Raw genomic sequence first — 18,841 nt, 5'->3', positions numbered from 1 at the left:
GGTGGGCTACAGTCCATGAGGTCACAAAGAACCAGACATGACTGAGCGACTGAACATGCATACACAGAGCAAGCTGTGCACTTTGAGGTAACCTCTTTATATCACTAGGGATGGCTTTGCCCTGACCCATTCCCATCTCCTCCTCTGCTGCAACTTCAGAAACAGAAAACCACTTGTAGGATGGATAGGATGGAGGGTTGGTCCTAACTCATAAGTGTACCAATCATCCACGTGCCTTAAACTTCTGCCCATGCTCCTCCTTTGGTTGAAACCAGCCACTTGGGACTCCCCTGGTGGTGTTAAGAATCTGCCTTTCAATGCAGAGGACATGGATTTGATCCCTGGTTGGGGAACTAAGATCCCACACGCTGAGTGAGGGGCAACTAAGCCCAGGTACCGCAGCGAAGATCCAGCACAGCCAAAAATAAAAAGAACAGTAAAAACATCCAGTGATTTCCAAGTCCTCCAGACACATTAGATCACTTTCTAAGTCTCTCCCCATCTTGGCTCCTACCCACATTCCCAGTCACACTGTACACTGATCACTACCTCAAAAATCTGTGCTCCTTCCACGTAAAGCCACGTGTATTCTCCCATGTGTTCCAGATCCTCACAGTGACGTGACTCCTGGAACCACTTTTCTCCTCCTCCCCCCAACCCTCCAGGTCTCACTCACACAACACACCCTTCTCTAACTGCTAATGCTGACATCTACAGGATCTTAGAAGTCTCTTCCTCAAAACCATAACTCTGGCTTGGCTGTCTCTCCCACAAATGCTGGAATTTGCTCCTCTCTCAGCACTCTAGTTGTTCCACATTAACTAGTATTCCTCTCCCCTTCGCTGGTAAGAACCTACAGGACAAGCTTAGTTTTGCATCTCTAGGAACTGGTATAGAGTAGCCATTCAATAAAATGTACCACACCGATGAATTCCTGATGGGAAAAGAACTGTAATATCAGAGATACGGGATCACAGAAAAGAGAATGTGACCAATTATTATAAAGTCCCCAGAAAATTGTTATACCATCCCGATAAACGTTAGACCTGGAATAAATGAAACCATTATTTTGGGCTTGAGTAAGAACTTCCTTAACCGAACTAAAATGAACTTACAACCAATTATTTGCGCCTCAAGCATTTTAAGAATCTAGTACTTGATATTCATACCATTATACCTTGGTTCGATCCAAAGGATTCATTCATTATATTTAAAAAAGAAAAAACAGTCAATAAGCATTTATCACATGCTAGAAATAAGGTCCCTGTACATTCTAGAAGAAGGCAGCATTAAATTTTAGATATATGTAAATATATTAAAATATTAAAATATGAACATTTAAATAATATGCATCAACACCATACATGATATTTACATAAATTACATGCATATAGTATATATTATATACGGATACACACACGAGATAATTTCAGAAATGATAAAAAGTACAAGAAGGGAACCCCTCTGGTGGTCCAGTGGCTAAAACCCTGCACTTGCCACGCAGAGGGTCTGGGTTCCATCTTTGGTCAGAGAGCTAGATCCCACGTGCTACAGCTAAAGAGTTCACATGCCGCAACTAAGACCCAGCGCAGCCAAATAAATAAATAAAAATAAATATTAAGAAAAAGAGCAAAAAGGAGGGAGAGCAATATGATAGGGTGTGCCTGGTTGAAGGAGGCCCCCCTAGACAGAATAATCGGGAAAAACTGTTTTGTGAATCCTTTTTGATACACCAATATATGCCATCACCCTCTGTATACTGTGAGACCACTTTTTTTAATTCATAGGTGGAAAGTCATGATACAATTGGATAACATATACTTCCAGAACTATCAGGAATCTTACGATCTCCTGTAAAAACGATGCCAAAAAAAAAAAAAAAAGCCTCACAAAGAAGTGACTAATGGCTGTCAGGCATGTTCCTTAGTGATGCTCTTCTACATCCATCCCAGGGAAGATGCCTGGGCCAGGTATCAACAACAATCAAGGCTGAAAGTATCAAGATACTCCTCAACAAAGAGGAGATGTAGGGGCTTCCCTGGAAGTTCAGTGGATAAGACTCTGCCTTCCAATGCACGGGATATGGGTTCAATCTCTCGTAGGGGAACTAAGATTCCGAATCCTGCATCCCACAGGGTGTGGCCAAAAAGTTAAAAAAAAAAAAAAAAAGAGTACATGTGGAGTAAAGAGTCCTTAACCTAAGAGTGGACAGTGAAGACAGCAATGGGATTAAAGGTAAGAGCCCTTCGAGAAGTTCAAGGTTCTAGGCAAACAGAGGAAAGAGACGAAGAACACATTTATCTGTGACTGCCACACTCTCTAATAATCCCCTGGAGAAGGAAATGGCATCCACTCCAGTATTCTTGCATGAAAATCCCATGGTCTGTGGAGCCTGGTGGGCTGCAGTCCACGGGGCTGCAAGAGAGTCAGACATGACTTAGCATCTAAACAACTACTTCTAATACCAATGATCTGAAAAGCACAAAACACAAAAGCTGATTAAAATCATGAAACCACCTGCATTTGAGGCTTTTAGCATTTTCTGAATTGTCTCTTCCTCATCAGTCTTTAGAAAAGCATAAATGAAACTTTTTTTAAAATCTCATTTTTGAAAAGGTAAAATAACCCTGCTTTTTTATTCATTCATTTCCATACAAAATGAAAATTTCCTTGTCTTTCAAACTGAGAAATTAAGCCCATAAAATTTTGCCTTTCAAAGCTGCTAGGCAGAAAAGGATCTTTTATTTTTTGCAAATTATTTTTCTGCTCCTAGTTTTTCTCCCCAATATTTTCTCATTTTAATTAAGATATTAGGTCTTATAATATGGTAAAGAAAGAGCTCCAAGTCTCCAGGGACTACCTATGAGAGACAGCTCTTTGTGTGGGGTACTTTTTCACAAGTTCTTGGTCTCAATTATATTAGATGCTATCCAAGGCAATTTAATTATTGCCTGTCCATATCAGCCTGGTTTGCCAAGAGTTCCCCCCAAGAAGTATGAAGAGGACCATTCTTCTCACGATCACTGTGCCAAGTTAGTTCTGAATAGACAAGCTGGAACACACCAAAGGATGCAGTCTCCAACTGTAAGAAAATGGATTTTATTAACCACATTCCTAAGATTGTTCTAAGAGGATGTTCTGTGCAGGAGCTGGTTCCTGACACTTTGTGGATTCCTGGGAAAGCAAGTGAGGACAGGAGAGGGGAAAATCAAGCTCTGCCTATAAAACCAGGAGTCAAAGACTCAGGTCTCCGTCTTTACTTCCCGTTAGGGTGCCTTTCCGACCATCTCTAGCCCTACTAACTTCAGTCTCTGTACTAGCGGGCATTCCCTGGTGGCTCAGCGGGTTAAGAATCCACCTGCAATGCAAGAGACACAGCAGACGTGGGTTCAATCCCTTGATCAGGAAGATCCTCTGGAGAAGGCAATGGCAACCCACTCCAGTATTCTTGCCTGGAGAATTCCATGGAAAGAGGAGCCTGGGTGGGGGCTTCATACAGTCTATGGGGTTACAAAGAGTCAGACACAAGTGAGTGACTGAGCACACACACTCACACTGTCATATAATTCAGGAGGGCAAGGAATGTATTTAATAATGTCTTTGATCCTCCCTGCAAAAGTCAGCACAAGTCTGGACACAGGAGTGAACGAAAAGCAAACTGTGACAGCTCTGAGTTAAGATGACTATGGTTTCAGTTTGAGGAACTTTTTTAAAATGAATTTCTATTGTAGTTGCTGTACAATGCTATGTTGAGTTTTGTTGCGGAGCAAAGTGAATACACATATACTTACATCCCCTCTGGTCAGGACTCCCTTCCCATCTAGGTCACGCCAGAGCACTGAGCGGAGAGCTCTGAGCAACACAGTAGGATCTCCTTAGTTGTCAAGCTACACAAAATAAAGAAAGCTAAATACTCCTCCAGCCAGACAGTATAGATATTTCTGCATTTGCTGAAAACGTCTCCCACTTGGAGATCTTTGACGTTTCACTTTTTACATTTCTATTCTGGCTATGTTTTTATGATTCTTATGGTTATCTGGGGGCATGGGGAGAAGGGAAGGATAAACTGGGAGGTCGGAACTGACATATAAACACCACTATATATATAACAGATAACTAATGAGGACCGACTGGACAGCACAGAGAATGCTACTCAATGCTGTTCCCCTATATGGGGAAAGAATCTAGAAGTGTGAGTACATGTATACATAACTGATTCACTTTGCTATACACCTGAACTAACACAAAATTGTAAGTCCATTATACAGCTATTCTTATTGTTATTTAGTCACTAAATCGTGTCCGACTCTTCAACCCCATGGTCTGCAGCCTGCCAGGCTCCTCTGTCCACGGAATTTCCCAGGCAAGAATACTGAAGCAGGTTGCCTTTTCCTTCTCCATGGGATCTTTGTGACCCAGGGATCAAACCCGTATCTCCTGCAAGGGCAAGCGGCTTCTTTACCATTGAGCCACCTCCAATACATATCATATATTAAAAAAAAAAAAAAAAAAAAGAATTTCTGGGGATAAAAACAAAGTGACAGCAGGAAAAGAAAAACAGCTTTGTCTTCAATAGTAGCAGGAATACAGAAACCATCCATTGAGGAATTTAGACATTCTGGGGTCATGGAGACAATGGTGTCACTCACTGGGTGTCAGAAAAGCCAGATTCTATTCTCCATCTTCTTTCCCAAAGAATGCAGACCACAGTCAAAAGCCTCTGCTCTGGACCTCTAGCTCACCTCTCCCTCTGCAAGAGAGTCAGGATTGACTCTGCTCACCAACCCCTCCTCCTCCATGTAAACATTCTTTGCTGGAAGTACAGGAGCTTATTAGTTTCCATCTTTAATTTGATCACCAACTTACTACGTGACTTTGAGCAAAGTATTCCCTCTGGGATATGACCATCTGTAAAATAAGGGGACCGGCTCCGAGATCCATTCCCCAGGATAAGCGTCTTGGAGTCCAAGGCTGAGATATTAAATTCAATTACTCCTCTAAGCAACTTCCTGATTAACTGTATCTGACCATCTCACTCTGATGTATTCACACACTGGGGTGGCTCTGTATCAAATTGCCCCCATATAATAAGAGCTCTTCGAAATGAATCTCACGTCTTTTCCGAGTATCTGGACCCCGTGGGATCCAGGATGGTATCCAGGTCTCTCTGTGTACTGTGCTGCGCTGACCCTCAGCTCTGGGAAGACGGGAACCACACCTTCCCACCCAGTCTAGTGCTTTCTCTGTCAGACACAGGCTTTGCCTGGCTAGCGCAAGCTCAGCTTTTAAAGAAAAGATTCCAGTAAAAGACAGATTTTGCCTCTGGAAGCAGTACAAGAAACCCTAAAAGCCAGGTACCAAAATCAGAGGAAAACAAAACTGGAAAAATACCCAAAGCACCCCCTCTGCCCTGTTCTGGCCTCATCCCAGCTCCTCTTGCCTCTCATGAGGGCCACACACTGAAACAGGGCTTGTGACCCACAGGTGAAGAACTCGGACACCAGGATGAAGGCTTCTACAGGACTTTTCTGTCCTTTGGGAATAGGTGACCAGGTGTCAGTTTCAACGACGAGGCCAGCTTAAGTACTCAGAGAGTCAATTCCTGGGCAGACGGATAAGAAGTCCGGGGTTCCGAGGAGGAGAAAGGCTCTGGGGTTCTCAAGGAGGAGAAAGCGGTCTGGAATTTTCAAGGAGGAGTTAAGGACAAACGCTTCCCCCCGCCCCAATAAAAATGTTTTTTGCTTTAAACCCAGAATTGATGATTACACAACAACCAACTCAGTTTAAACTCTGTACTAGGGATTATACAACAATGTATCCTGCTTCAGGACAGTTTCTCCTTCCTGAAAACCTGACTAATCCTGATATCTTAAAATGTGTATTATGGGAGTGGGTCTGGTAGGATCTTTCTATTGTTAAGTTTTAATCCTGTTATCCTAAAACATAAATTGTGGGAGTGGGTACAATTTTCACAAACTTGAGACATTCTTTTGATTTACTGTAATAAAATCAAAAAGTATATAACTTCCCTGCTAACACTAGCGAGGGGGCACTCTTCATCCGCCTTCTGATGTCTGTGTCAGACGCTTCTCTGTCCCTTTTCATACTTTAATAAAACTCTGCTACACAAAAGCTCTTAAGTGATCAAGCCTGGTCCCTGGTTCTGAAGCTCAATCATCTTCTTCGGAGATCACGAATCTGACATCATTCTCGGTAAGCAATCATCTTGGGGGCTTGTCTGGGATCTCCAGGACAAAGTAAGAACACGCAGAGCTCAGCCTCTCTTTCTCAGTACACACGTTTTCTGCTTTGCTTTACCAACTCTACCATGTGCCTGTGTGAATGAATGGCACGCCCTGCGTGAAGTGAGCATTGAGCCCTGATCTTAGGTTTCCCAGTGCCTCACACTGACTGAAGGCAGCGCCAAAAGGGGGAGCCGTATCGGGGTTTTAACCGACCTGCCAATGCCAAGAGACACCCAATATCTCTGCAAGGGGAGCAGTCAGAAATGGGTGAAGCATGTGGACTGAACTTTCCTTTCTCGGCCAGCTTTTCCTGGCTCTTTGACCACTTCATAATCGCGTGAGGAATTAGAACTACTAACTTAATCTGTCGGATCATAGACTTTCAAGGGACTTGTGATCCATGCTGTTATCGCGTCCTTTTACTTAGAAACCCCATGTATGGAAGCGCTTAGCCTTGCTAGACTAGGCAAGCCTTGCTAGAAAGTCACTAGGCGCACGTATGGAGAGCTGGAACTCTAGCTCCAGGAGTGATTCTCAGGCTAGAGGTTACTAGCTTGGCTGCCTGCCTCAGGGGCCAGCGGCCTGAGAGTGAGTCTCTGCCACGGTTGTGCCTCCGATCTATACGGACAGAAGCACTGCCGGTGGCCATGAGGTTTCTGAGGACACAGGCTGGGAACTGCAGGACCTGTTCAGACTGGAAGTCCAGTGGGCTTCTCCCTTTGGCAGCGCTAGCTCTTGATGGAGCAGAGGAGGCTCTCTGCTGGCTTCTGTCTCAACTCCTTAGATGTCCTTTTGTGGAAACTATGGAACTGAACTGGAGGGACCGGTCCTAGTAGCTCGAGGACAAAAATCCCGTTTTCCTCACTAGCCAGCCCTGCACCACCTCTTTTGCTACACTGAGGTGCCAATGACTCACCACTTCTACTGAGGTCAGGACTGTACTTAGGAATGCGCACAGACACGTAAGCTGGCTCCCTCCCCCAGTGGTACTAGCCTCGGAAACATTCCCAGAAAGCTACTCTGCTCCACCGCAGGTGACATCCGAAGAAGAGGGCAAACCACAGGTTTTGGAGGTATGAAACGAACTCAGTCTGGGATGCTATCAGGTCTACCCCTGGTGCATCTCCACCCCGCCCTGGTGGTAGAACCGGGAGGGACGAGGAAGATGCCTGTGTTGGTACGGGGCAGGCTAAGTCTGACCAGGGATGGAAAGCTTCAGTGGAGAGCCTGTCTACACCCCCATCTAGAGCAGGGAAGGACGCTTCTGTCGAAAAGAAGACATGGCTGTGGAGGTCACTTTTTCTCTCTTACAGATGGGAGCTGACAGTTCTGAAGCCACTCCTTTAAAATGTATTTAAGGAAAAAAAAAAAAAAAAAAAAAGCTGGGACAAGTTGGATCCCCAGAATTCAAAAAGACATGCCTGATCTTCTTCTTTGGTACTGAATGGCCACGGTATCATTGGGAAGATGGGGAGCACTGGCCTGTTAAAGTGTCTCTCAATTGCAATACCATTTTACAACTAGACCAGTTCCATAGAAAAGAAGAGAAATGAGAAGAAGTGACATGTGTGTCGCTCTTTATCTCTCTGAGAGACATGCCAGACTTAAGTCATAAGGGTGCAGATTTGGGTGTGAAACCTTCAGCTCCCTCCTGTCCTCCTCCTTTGCCCCTGTATCTGGGGCTCCCAACTGAACAGGCTGAGAATCAGGGCACCCTTCCAGCAGGGGTTGCCTCAGTCTCGGGAGAAATTCAAACAGTACCAATTGCAGTCGAGACTATTTAGAGGATTCAGAAAACTATATAACTAAAGAGCCTCTTGATGAAAGTGAAGGAGGAGAGTGAAAAAGTTGGCTTAAAGCTCAATATTCAGAAAACAAAGATCATGGCATCCGGTCCCATCACTTCATGGGAAATACATGGAGAAACAGTGGAAACAGTGGCAGACTTTATTTTTGGGGGCTCCAAAATCACTGCAGATGGTGACTGCAGCCATGAAATTAAAGGACACTTACTCCTTGGAAGAAAAGTTATGACCAACCTAGACAGCATATTAAAAAGCAGAGATGTTACTTTGCCAACAAAGGTCCATCTGGTCAAGGTTATGGTTTTTCCAGTGGTCATGTATGGATGTGAGAGTTGGACTGTACAGAAAGCTGAGCACCAAAGAATTGATGCTTTTGAACTATGGTGTTGGAGAAGACTCTTGAGAGTCCCTTGGACCGTAAGGACCAACCAGTCCATCCTAAAGGAAATAAGTCCTGAACTCTCATTGGAAGGACTGATGTTGAAGCTGAAACTCCAATACTTTGGTCACCTGATGCGAAGAGCTGACTCATTTGAAAAGACCCTGATGTTGGGAAAGATTGAAGGCGGGAGGAGAAGGGGTCAACAGAGGATGAGATGGTTGGATGGCATCAATGACTCAATGGACATGAGTTTGAGTAAACCCGGGAGTTGGTGATGGACAGGGAGACCTGGCGCACTGCAGTCCATGGGGTCACAAAGAATCGGAGACGACTGAGCAACTGAACTGAACTGAAAAGTATATAGAAGACTTTACGGGACTAACTAACTTCATGACATTACTTGGAGAGATGTAATGCATATCTTGGGACAGATGCTGACTCCTGACTTGAGAGCTCGAGTTTTGGGGGAAGCTACTACTTTTGGAGATGAATGGCTTGCACATGAGACAAGGGGAAAGAGGGAACATGAAATAGCCCTCCTTCCTACTGGGAGCCAAACAGTTCCCATAACAGAGCCACTTTGCCAGATGTATTCTTGTAGGACTTAAGTAAGCACACGCTAAGACTTTAAAACTATGCTCAGTTGGCTAGAGAAGGAAATCCCTGATAATCTCCTAGTATAGACTACAGGAGGCTCTCCACAAGTGTACTGATGTCAATCTTGAAAGTGCAAGAGGAGGAATGATCTTAAAAGAGAGACTTCTCACTCAGTCAGCTCCAGATATCTGCCACAAGTTATTAAAACAGGTGTTTGGACCAAATCAGTCTTTAGAAAAACTGCTACAGCTGGCTCAGTTGGTATATCATGGTAGATAATATAAAGAGGAAAATAAGAGGCAAAAAAGAATCAGGCAAAAGACTGAAGTCCCAACAAAGGCTGTTAGACCTGCTCGGAAACAGCCTGAGAAAAATGCCCAGAGGGACCCAGGTGAAAAGGGACTGACTTGTTATTACTGTGGAAAGGAGGGTATCTTGAGCAAGATTGCCCTCAGGCATCTAAGCCGCCCCCGGCTCCATGTCCTGTCTGCAAAGGACCACACCAGAGAAGAGACTGCCCTCCTAGGTGTAGGCCCCAGGGGTCAGACTCTCAAGACAATTGGGACTGAAGGTGCCCGGGAGTCCCCACACAAGCTCCCATCCTAGTAACACTTGAGGAACCCTGGGTATTATAACTGTGGGGGGCCAATCAGTCGATTTTCTTTTGGACACTGGGGCAACTTTCTGCTCACTAAAGCCCCCTGGCCTGCTTTCCTCCTGCTCCACTACCGTAAAGGGGCTGTCTGGACGAGCCAAATATTTTTCAATCATTGATTTGAAGAATGTTTTCTAGAGTTCAACCTAGATTAGATCATTCTCTACCTATGACTTCAAGACAACTGAAAGGATTCTTGGGCATTACAGGCCACTGCTACATTTGGATTCCATGTTATAGGGAATTTGCTTGGCCTTTATAACTGAGACTCAGCAGGCCCAAACCAATAAACGAGTTTGGTCTCTAGTCACTCAAAAGGCTTTAAGGCTCTTCAAATTGCTCTCTTGCAGGCTCCAACTTTGAGCTTGCCCACAGGATCAGAGTTTAGTTTCTTTGTTACTGAAAATAAAGGCTATGGCCACATTGCTTAAGGGTAATTGTTACTATTGGTTTGCTAATGCCTAAAGCTCATAAGTTTATTAACAGGCGAAATTTTATCTTACTGACTTCTCAAGGTAAGTGGGATCTTTGAAGTTCAGAGCAACTATGCTCCACCTTTAAAGCTGCTGTAACTCAAGGGGTGTCAAAAGCTCTGGGAACAGAATATCACTTACATTGTTCCAGGAGACCCCAATCTTCAGGAAAGGTAGTAAAAAGCTAATGACATTATTAAGAGACATCTGCATAAGCTAACTCAGGAAAAACAAGACAGTTGGTTTAAAGTTCTACCTGTTGCTTTAATGAGGGCTCAAACTGCCCCTAAGAAGGGACTGTCTCTATAACAGGCTGTTTTCCTGCACAGATATTGTCATAGATCCTGAAATCTTAAAATTAACTATGTAACTCAGCTTTTAGCTTTCCAACTGACATTACCGGGAGGTTAACACCGGACCCAGCCTTTGAGTCAAACAAGCCGCTGTTGAGCCAGGAACCAAGATGGGCCTGAGAATCTAGGTGGGCTTGCTTCTGCTGACTCCAAAAGTCCTGAGTCTGCTGTTTGACCCTCATGACAGTGCCTTCCTGTCCTGGACTCATTCCTACGCTGCATTCCACTATCAGTCTAATTGCTGGGTCTGCAGAGCACTCCCCTCCTCATCAACTGAAGACTTTGGATGGTGAGTTTCTCCACTTCAAGGAAAGGACTTTCTTCAACTCTGAGAATACCTTCACCAACAACAATCATATGTGACTCCTCTTCTTGATCTGATGACATCTAACAATCCTCAGACAGACTGATGCAACTATGGCCATAATGTAACTTATATTCTGATCATGTTTTAACTTGGTTTAATGACTATTTTGCTGCACAAAACAAGGTAAATGGGTCTAGATAAGGTGGTTTTCTACCTGATGTTTATCAAATATGGGATGAGGTCATATGGCTAACTCCTAAAAAAGGGACACCTACTATCTAATGCTCCCATATGCTGGGAACAAATAGAGCCATCCCCAGAAGTTAGCCAACTTAATTATAATGATTGGAAACAACTGGGATTTTTGCCTCAAGAAATATACAATGCAGTCATTCCTGTGTTTTCCAAACCCAGTTCAGGTCCCCCTCTTGCCTGGCCAGGAATTGATTGGGACTGGATCCCTCAGTCATGCTGGTTCGCTCCAAATGGGACCTACTGGATATGCAGTTCTTACCCATGGGTGTGGTTTCCCCCTGGCTGGATGGGAAGATGCACCCTAGGTCTAACTTTTCCTCATGGCTTCATATTTTCAGAACTTCCAGAGAAGCCTCCTAATCTACCACACCTTAAAATTCCTTGGGCAGGATCTGTATTTCACTGGCATGATCATCTGCCTACAATATGCATTCCCTCTCTGGGAACTACAGATCAGATGTTATACTAAAAGTTGATACTCTAACTTTCAGCCCTTAATGCTGAATAAATACAAATTAGAAAGATGGTTTTACAAAACAGATTGACCTTAGATATTCTAACGGTGACACAAGGAGGAACTTGTGCCATTATTCATACCCAATGCTGTACATATATAACAGATATGAGGACTAATGCTACTCACTTTACTAAACACGTGAACAAGATGATTCAGGCTGACGGATTCTCCTGAAGCCTCAGTCATCTCACTTTGGGAAACATTAACGAGCTCCCCACAGAGGAAAACTACCTGAATTGTAATAATTCTAACTGTTCTGTTTTTACTGTTTGCTCCCAGCATCTCTAACTGTATAACTGGATTTGTTTCTAACCATTTGAAATCTTTCCTGTTACAAATGGTTGTCCAGGCTCCTACGAGAGCCACAACCTCCTCCAACTATTACTTGGGGCCCTTGGATCAGAGACCCTCAATATGAGGATTAGGAGAATATGTTGCCTGAACAATTTAGGAACCAAGGAGTTATGGAATGAAAACGATGACCCTTTCCCTTGGCATCATAATTCTCCTAAAAGAAAAGGGGGGAGAGAGAGAGTCAATTCCTAGACAGATTGATAAGAAGTCCACGATCTCCGAAGAGGAGAAAGGGGTCTGGAATTCTCGAGGAGGAGGAAAGGAGAAATGCTTTTTTTCCCCTCTCTCTCTACATTCCTTTTCTTTAAACCCAGAACTGATGATTAGAAAACAAACAACTCAGTTTAAACTCTGTAATAGGGAGTATATAACAACAATGTATCCTGTTTGAGAACAGTTTCTCCTTCCTAAAAACCTTCTGACTAATCCTGTTATCTTAAAATGTATATTACAGGAGTGGGTCTGGTTCAGTTCAGTTCAGTCACTCAGTCGTGTCCGACTCTTTGCAACCCCATGGACTGCAGCACACCAGGCCCCCCTGTCCATCACCAACTCCCGGAGCTTGCTCAAACTCGTGTCCATTGAGTCGGTGATGCCATCCAACCATCTCATCCTCTGTCATCCCCTTCTCCTCCTGCCCTCAATCTTTCCCAGCATCAGGGTCTTTTCCACAGAGTCAGTTCTTCACATCAGGTGGTCAAAGTATCGGAGTCTCAGCTTCAGCATCAGTCCTTCCAATGAATATTCAGCACTGAGTTCCTTTAGGATGGACTGGTTGGATCTCCTTGCAGTCCAAGGGACTCTTTCAAGAATCTTCTCCAACACTACAGTTCAAAAGCACCAATTCTTCAGCGCTCAGCTTTCTTTATAGTCCAACTCTCACATCCATACATGACTACTGGAAAAACCATAGCCTTGACTAGATGGACCTTTGTTGGCAAAGTAATGCCTCTGCTTTTTAAAATGCTGTCTAGGTTGGTCATAACTTTCCTTCCAAGGAGAAAGCCTCTTTTAATTTCATGGCTGCAATCACCATCTGCAGTGATTTTGGAGCCCAAGAAAATAAAGTCTGTCACTGTTTCCCCAACTATTAGCCAGGAAGTGATGGGATCAGATGCCATGATCTTAGTTTTCTAAATGTTGAGCTTTAAACCAACTCTTTCACTCTCCTTTCACTTTCATCAAGAGACTCTTTAGCTCTTCTTCACTTTCTGCCATAAGGGTGGTGTCATCTGCAAATCTGAGGTTATTGATATTTCTCCCGACAATCTTGATTCCAGCTTGTGCTTCATCCAGTCTAGCATTTCTCATGATGTACTCTGCATGTAAGTTAAATAAGCATAAGCAGGGTGACAATATACAGCCTTGATGTACTCCTTTCCCGATTTAGAACCAGTTTGTTTTCCCACGTCCAGTTCTAACTGTTGCTTCTTGACCTGCATACACATTTCTCAGGAATACCAGGTGGTCTGGTATTCCCATCTCTTTCAGAATTGTTCCAGTTTGTTGTGATCCACACAGTCAAAGGCTTTGGCATAGTCAATAAAGGAAAAGCAGATGTTTTTCTGGAACTCTCTTGCTTTTTTGATGATCCAGCGGATGCTGGCCCTAGGTTCTATTTGACTGGCAAATTTTCAATGAGAGGAGACCGATACTTTCAAACAAAGAACATTTTATTAATTTTTTATTTTTATATATTTATTGGCTGTGCCACATGACATGCAGGATCTTAATTCCCTGACCAGGGATGAACCCCTGTTCCCAGCAGTGGAAGTTCAGAGCCTTAACCACTAGACCAGAGAAGTCTCATCAATGAAGCTGTTCTTTAGTTGCTAAGTTGTGTCTGACTCTTTGTGGTTCCACGGACGGTAGCCTGCCAGGCTCCTCTGCTCATGGGATTTCCTAAGCAAGAATACTGGAGTGGGTTGTCATTTCCATCTCCTGGGAATCTTCCTGGACCAGAGATTGAACCCACGTCTCTTGCACTGGCAGGCAGATTCTTTACCACTAAGCCACCAGAAAAGCCCATATCAGTAGAGTACATTTTAGCAATTAAGTTCGCTTGATTCAATAAGATGATGTATTAACCACTTTCCACCGCCAGACTCTTTTGTGATCTCTTTCCCATAAGAGAATCGGATCAGGTTCAGTCTCAACTTGTATGAACCAAACAATCTGGCTGACCGAACCTCACCAAACCACTTCTCCAGTTGGAAAGTGGTAAACAGCACTTAAGCTCAGGGTGAGGTGAGAGAGAATGTGTTTATGACGACCAAACATCTCACAATTCCTGGGACAGTCCGTCTCACAAAAAGTTTGACCCCGACACCCACACAAATATACTCTAGGGAATTCCTTGGCCATCTAGTGGTTGGGACTCTGTGTTCTAATGCAGGGGGGGTGGGGGGCTCCGGTTTGATCCCTAATTCGGGAACTAGGATCCCACATGCTGCAGAGTGTGGCCAAAAATTAAATAAATAAACAAAACTCATTAAAAAATACAATCTAACTTGCCACTTTTCAAGACCTGATTTTAAGTTGAGAAAACAGGATATTTGGAAGGTAGGATAGAGATTTGTGCATATTCAGAAAGTATAACTGGGTTGTTGCTAGAAAAGTAAACTTAAGATATTACATCCATCTGTCACATAAAAGTTTTTCAACGCATAGGAGTCCGCCCTTCTATCTGGGTGAACTCACATGGAGCAGGGAGGAAGGAAAAGAAACCAAAGTTCAGTTCACTGGATCTACTTTCCTTGGCCAGAGAAAACCTGAAAGATCCTGAGAGGCCACAGAAAAGAAAAGATGAAATACTATTCACCTAATGTAGCTGAGTAACCCTGTGGCTGGAAGGGAATTCATGGGGTAGGTGGCAGATACACCCTTAGACAGTTCAGTTCAGTCGCTCAGTCGTGTCCGACTCTTTGCAACCCCATGAACTGCAGCATGCCAGGCCTCCCTGTCCATCACCAACTCCTGGAGTTTACACAAACCCATGTCCATCAAGTCAGTGATGTCATCCAACCATTTCATCCTCTGTTGTCCCCTTCTCCTCCTGCCCTCAATCTTTCCCAGCATCAGGGTCTTTTCAAATGAGTCAACTCTTCTCATCAGGTGGCCAAAGTATTGGAGTCTCAGCTTAAGCATCAGTCCTTCCAATGAACAACCAGGACTGATCTCCTTTAGGATGGACTGGCTGGATCACTTTGCAGTCCAAGGAACTCTCAAGAGTCTTCTCCAGCACCACAGTTCAAAAGTATCAATTCTTCGGCACTCAGCTTTCTTTATAGTCCAATCCTCACATCTATACATGACTAATGGAAAAACCACAGCCTTGACTAGATGGACCTTTGTTGGCAAAGTAATGTCTCTGCTTTTTAATATGCTATCTAGGTTGGTCATAACTTTCCTTCCAAGGAGTAAGCGTCTTTTAATTTCATGGCTGCAATCACCATCTGCAGTGATTTTGGAACAACTTCAAGGCAAAATTCCACATGGATCCTTTCATCACAAATCAGCTCTTTCATGAAGCAGTGTTTTAAAGGGAGAGTCGGTCAGGGGCTGTGACATCTTGCCCACAAGATGCAGGCACTGTCCCAGGAGTTCGACACAGATTATCCTATTGAATTCTACAGCCACTGCAATGCATGTATAATATATAATTACCACAGGCAGAAGAAAAGAAAATTCAGGAGATCAAAGGACTTGCCCTCATTTGTAAAATCCACCAATGGAACACCATGAATCAAAATCTCTGCTCTCAGAATCTGTTCTTTATGTTTGCATTTGTTTGTATTATCAGGTTTATTATTTTTTCTGAATATAATATAAGTATATATACCAAGTAAGGGAGCAGGAAATGGCAACCCACTCCAGTATTCTTGCTGGGAAATCCCATGGACAGAAGTCTGGTGGGCTACAGTCTATGGAGCTGCTTAAGAGTCAGACATGACTTAGCAACCAAACAACAAAGGGAGCAAGTCAGAACTTTTTTTTTTGGCCACATCATGCATCTTATGGGATCATAGTTCTCCGACCAGGGACTGAACCCAGGCCTGCAACAGTGACAGCGTGGAGTCCCTTACCTACAGGACCACCAGGGAATTCCCAGCAGGTCAGAATTTCAGAACCGGCTCTCTGTCTGCCCCAGTGTTGCCGTGTCCACAGGCGACCACTTCCTCCTCCACCATGTTCCCTCCTTTCCTGTTCAAGCAGTGAAAACACACCCAGTACAGGGGCTCCAACTCAGGATCGGCAGCACAGGCAAAGCTCATCAGAAACTGCGGTAAATCTGCATGACGCACTGGCATGCTCCCCCTTTCCTTTCTGGAAAGATCTCTGCCTCCGGGACTGGAACCTAAGCGACGGAGGCTCACAATTCTATGGGGAGAGACACGTAGCCTGGTTACTGACAGCTCAAGGCCACACCACCTCAGAGGACAACACAAGCCAAAGGAAGTGGCCTTCGTTTGGGCGGGGAGGTGGGGCACAGAAGGGAACTTCAGGGTCTCCAAGTCGGGTCAAAGGAATGCCAAGCCAGGCCGTCCCACGGGAGGACACCCAGGAGGGCAACTACTTCCAGCTAAAACATCAATAAGCTCCTGCTTGGAACTTCCCTGGTGGTCCAGAGGTTAACTTTTGGCCTTCCAATGCAGGGGGTGTGGGCTCGATCCCTGGTCGAGGAGCTAGAATCCCACGTGACTGGCAGCCAAAAAATCAAAACATAAAACACAGAAACAATATTGTGACAAATTCAATAAAAGCTTTAAAAATGGTCCACAGTGGAAAAAAAAAAAAAACTTAATAAAAACGGTCATGCTCACGTTTGCAGAGTCCTTGGTGGTTTGTCTGCACCATCTTTCACAGCCACCATCTTTTTATACCCTCATGACTCTATGGAGTCAGCAAGGCACATTTTACATCATTTCTACAGAGGGATCCAAATTCAGCAGATACATGGAGACTTCAGACTCTAAAACCAGGGTCAGTTACAGCAGAGTCGGGATGAGAAAGCAGGTCTCCTAATTTCTAATCCCCATCTGTCCCCTACAGCTTGCTTCTTCACTGAAGCATACAAGGAAGATAATTAAAAGAAAAATAATATTAATACAACAAAGAGAAAAGAGCAAAAGAGTGGGAATTACCACTTTTTTCTAGTCTGGACGAACGGGTTCCCCGTTCCCTAGCATGGCCACCCCTCCACATTTTAAAACTTATTTATGGTAATTTCACAAGCTTACAGTCTGAATGCTAAGAAGAAACCAGAATTATACAAACATCTTTCCTTTCCAGAATAATTACATGGCGAGCCTTTATCTGGTTAATAGATTGCATTTTCCTCTCACTTAAGACACTGTATCTACCTCCTAATTTTCTCATGAACTGAGGCTGAAAAGAAAAGACACGTGTTACAGAGAAATGCAGAGGTTCTAAGAGTTCTTAAAGACACCAGAGAGAATGCCTAGTTTCATAATCATTGGCAGAAAATGCATGAGAGACAGAAGTACTGATGCGTTTTAGTAAAATCTGTATTTATCTTTACACAGACTGAAGGAACCGACATAGAATCAGAAAACACAGACGGATCAAAGTGTAGGGGTGTGTATGTGAGTGTGCACATGCACGCGTGGATGTGAGCACACTTGCATGTCTCAGAGTGTGTGGGGGAAGAGGACTGAAAGCTATAAATTTGGGTTCCTTTTCCTTTTTTCCCAGTGAAGGCTTGCTATTTGAGGCTTGCTACTTTGACATAAAAGGTTTTTTATTAATTTTTATTTTATATTGTGATATAGACAATTAACAATGTTGTAATAGTTTCAGAGGGACAGTAAACGGACTCAGCCACACATATACATGTATTCATTCTCCCCCAAACTCCCCTCCCATCCAAGCTGCCACGTAACATGGAGCAGAGTTCCCTGTGCTAGACAGTAGGTGTTGGTTATCCATTTTTAAAAGAGCAGTGTGTACATGTCCATCCCACCTCCCAAATTTTTGAGAAAGCATTTCAGAAATTCTGCCTTGAAGTGAACTGTCAATGCTTTAGGAAGGGACGGGGAAAAAATGGAGAAAGCCAAAATTTCCATATGAAATGGATCATCTCTGAATGGGTGAGCCTTGTTACCAAAAGCAGGAACAAATTCTCAGCCTTATCAACTGATGAAGATTCCCAAATTGAATGCCTTTTAGTCAAGCAACTGCAGCTATAAGTCATCAAAAAATATTCACAAATAACAAAATAATTATCTTATAAGAGTCAAAATTAAGATGGGAGATGTGCTGGTCTCCAAGAGGGGGGTGGATTTCTCTCAACTTAGAACCTCAATTCTGCTATTAAATAGTGGAACTTCCACACAGGAAGTTCCTCAATCAGCGCTCAAAAGATCTGGAAGCCCAAACACATGAACCATGTATCTTCCTCTCTGCCTCACTTGCTTCTCATTTCTGGTCAACAGCAGACTCAGCACAATTACCTGTGGACACGGACTAGACACAGACAATGAATTAAAGCTTGAGAGTTGTCTTTCAGCAAGTAGAAATGTCTAGTTCATCCCATGCTTGTTATATTACAGCTATAAAAATCTCATTTCCCAGTACTTACTAGCTAACCTGTATCACCACTCACCAATTTCCAGAAAGAATCTGTTAAAGAACTAACCCATCCACCAACCTCGTTACATCCTCCACTAACCAATCAATTAACTGGAACCAGAGTGTTCTCAATAGAAAGACAAGATGATCGATGGGGATCAAAGGGCTTAAAACAGCATCTCTCTCCTCTCTGAGCTTGTGATTTAAGGACTTATAGGTCAGCTCTCTCCTGGGTGAAACATAAAGAGATCAAAAGATCACTTGCATTACAAGGTAGTGTGCCCTGGGGGCCAGAGCAACTTGTCAG

General features: G+C 43.7%; 1 protein-coding gene across 3 annotated transcripts in view; it reads right to left on the bottom strand.

The window, feature by feature from the left end:
• DOCK5 (dedicator of cytokinesis 5) overlaps positions 1-18,841 on the bottom strand; it is a 271,512-nt gene that overhangs the window by 143,515 nt on the left and 109,156 nt on the right. The window lies entirely within an intron of this gene.

This window comes from Muntiacus reevesi, chromosome 10 (genome assembly GCF_963930625.1).
Source record: "Muntiacus reevesi chromosome 10, mMunRee1.1, whole genome shotgun sequence".
Classification (NCBI taxonomy): Eukaryota; Metazoa; Chordata; class Mammalia; order Artiodactyla; family Cervidae; genus Muntiacus; species Muntiacus reevesi.
This window is presented reverse-complemented; position numbering and strand designations above follow the sequence as displayed.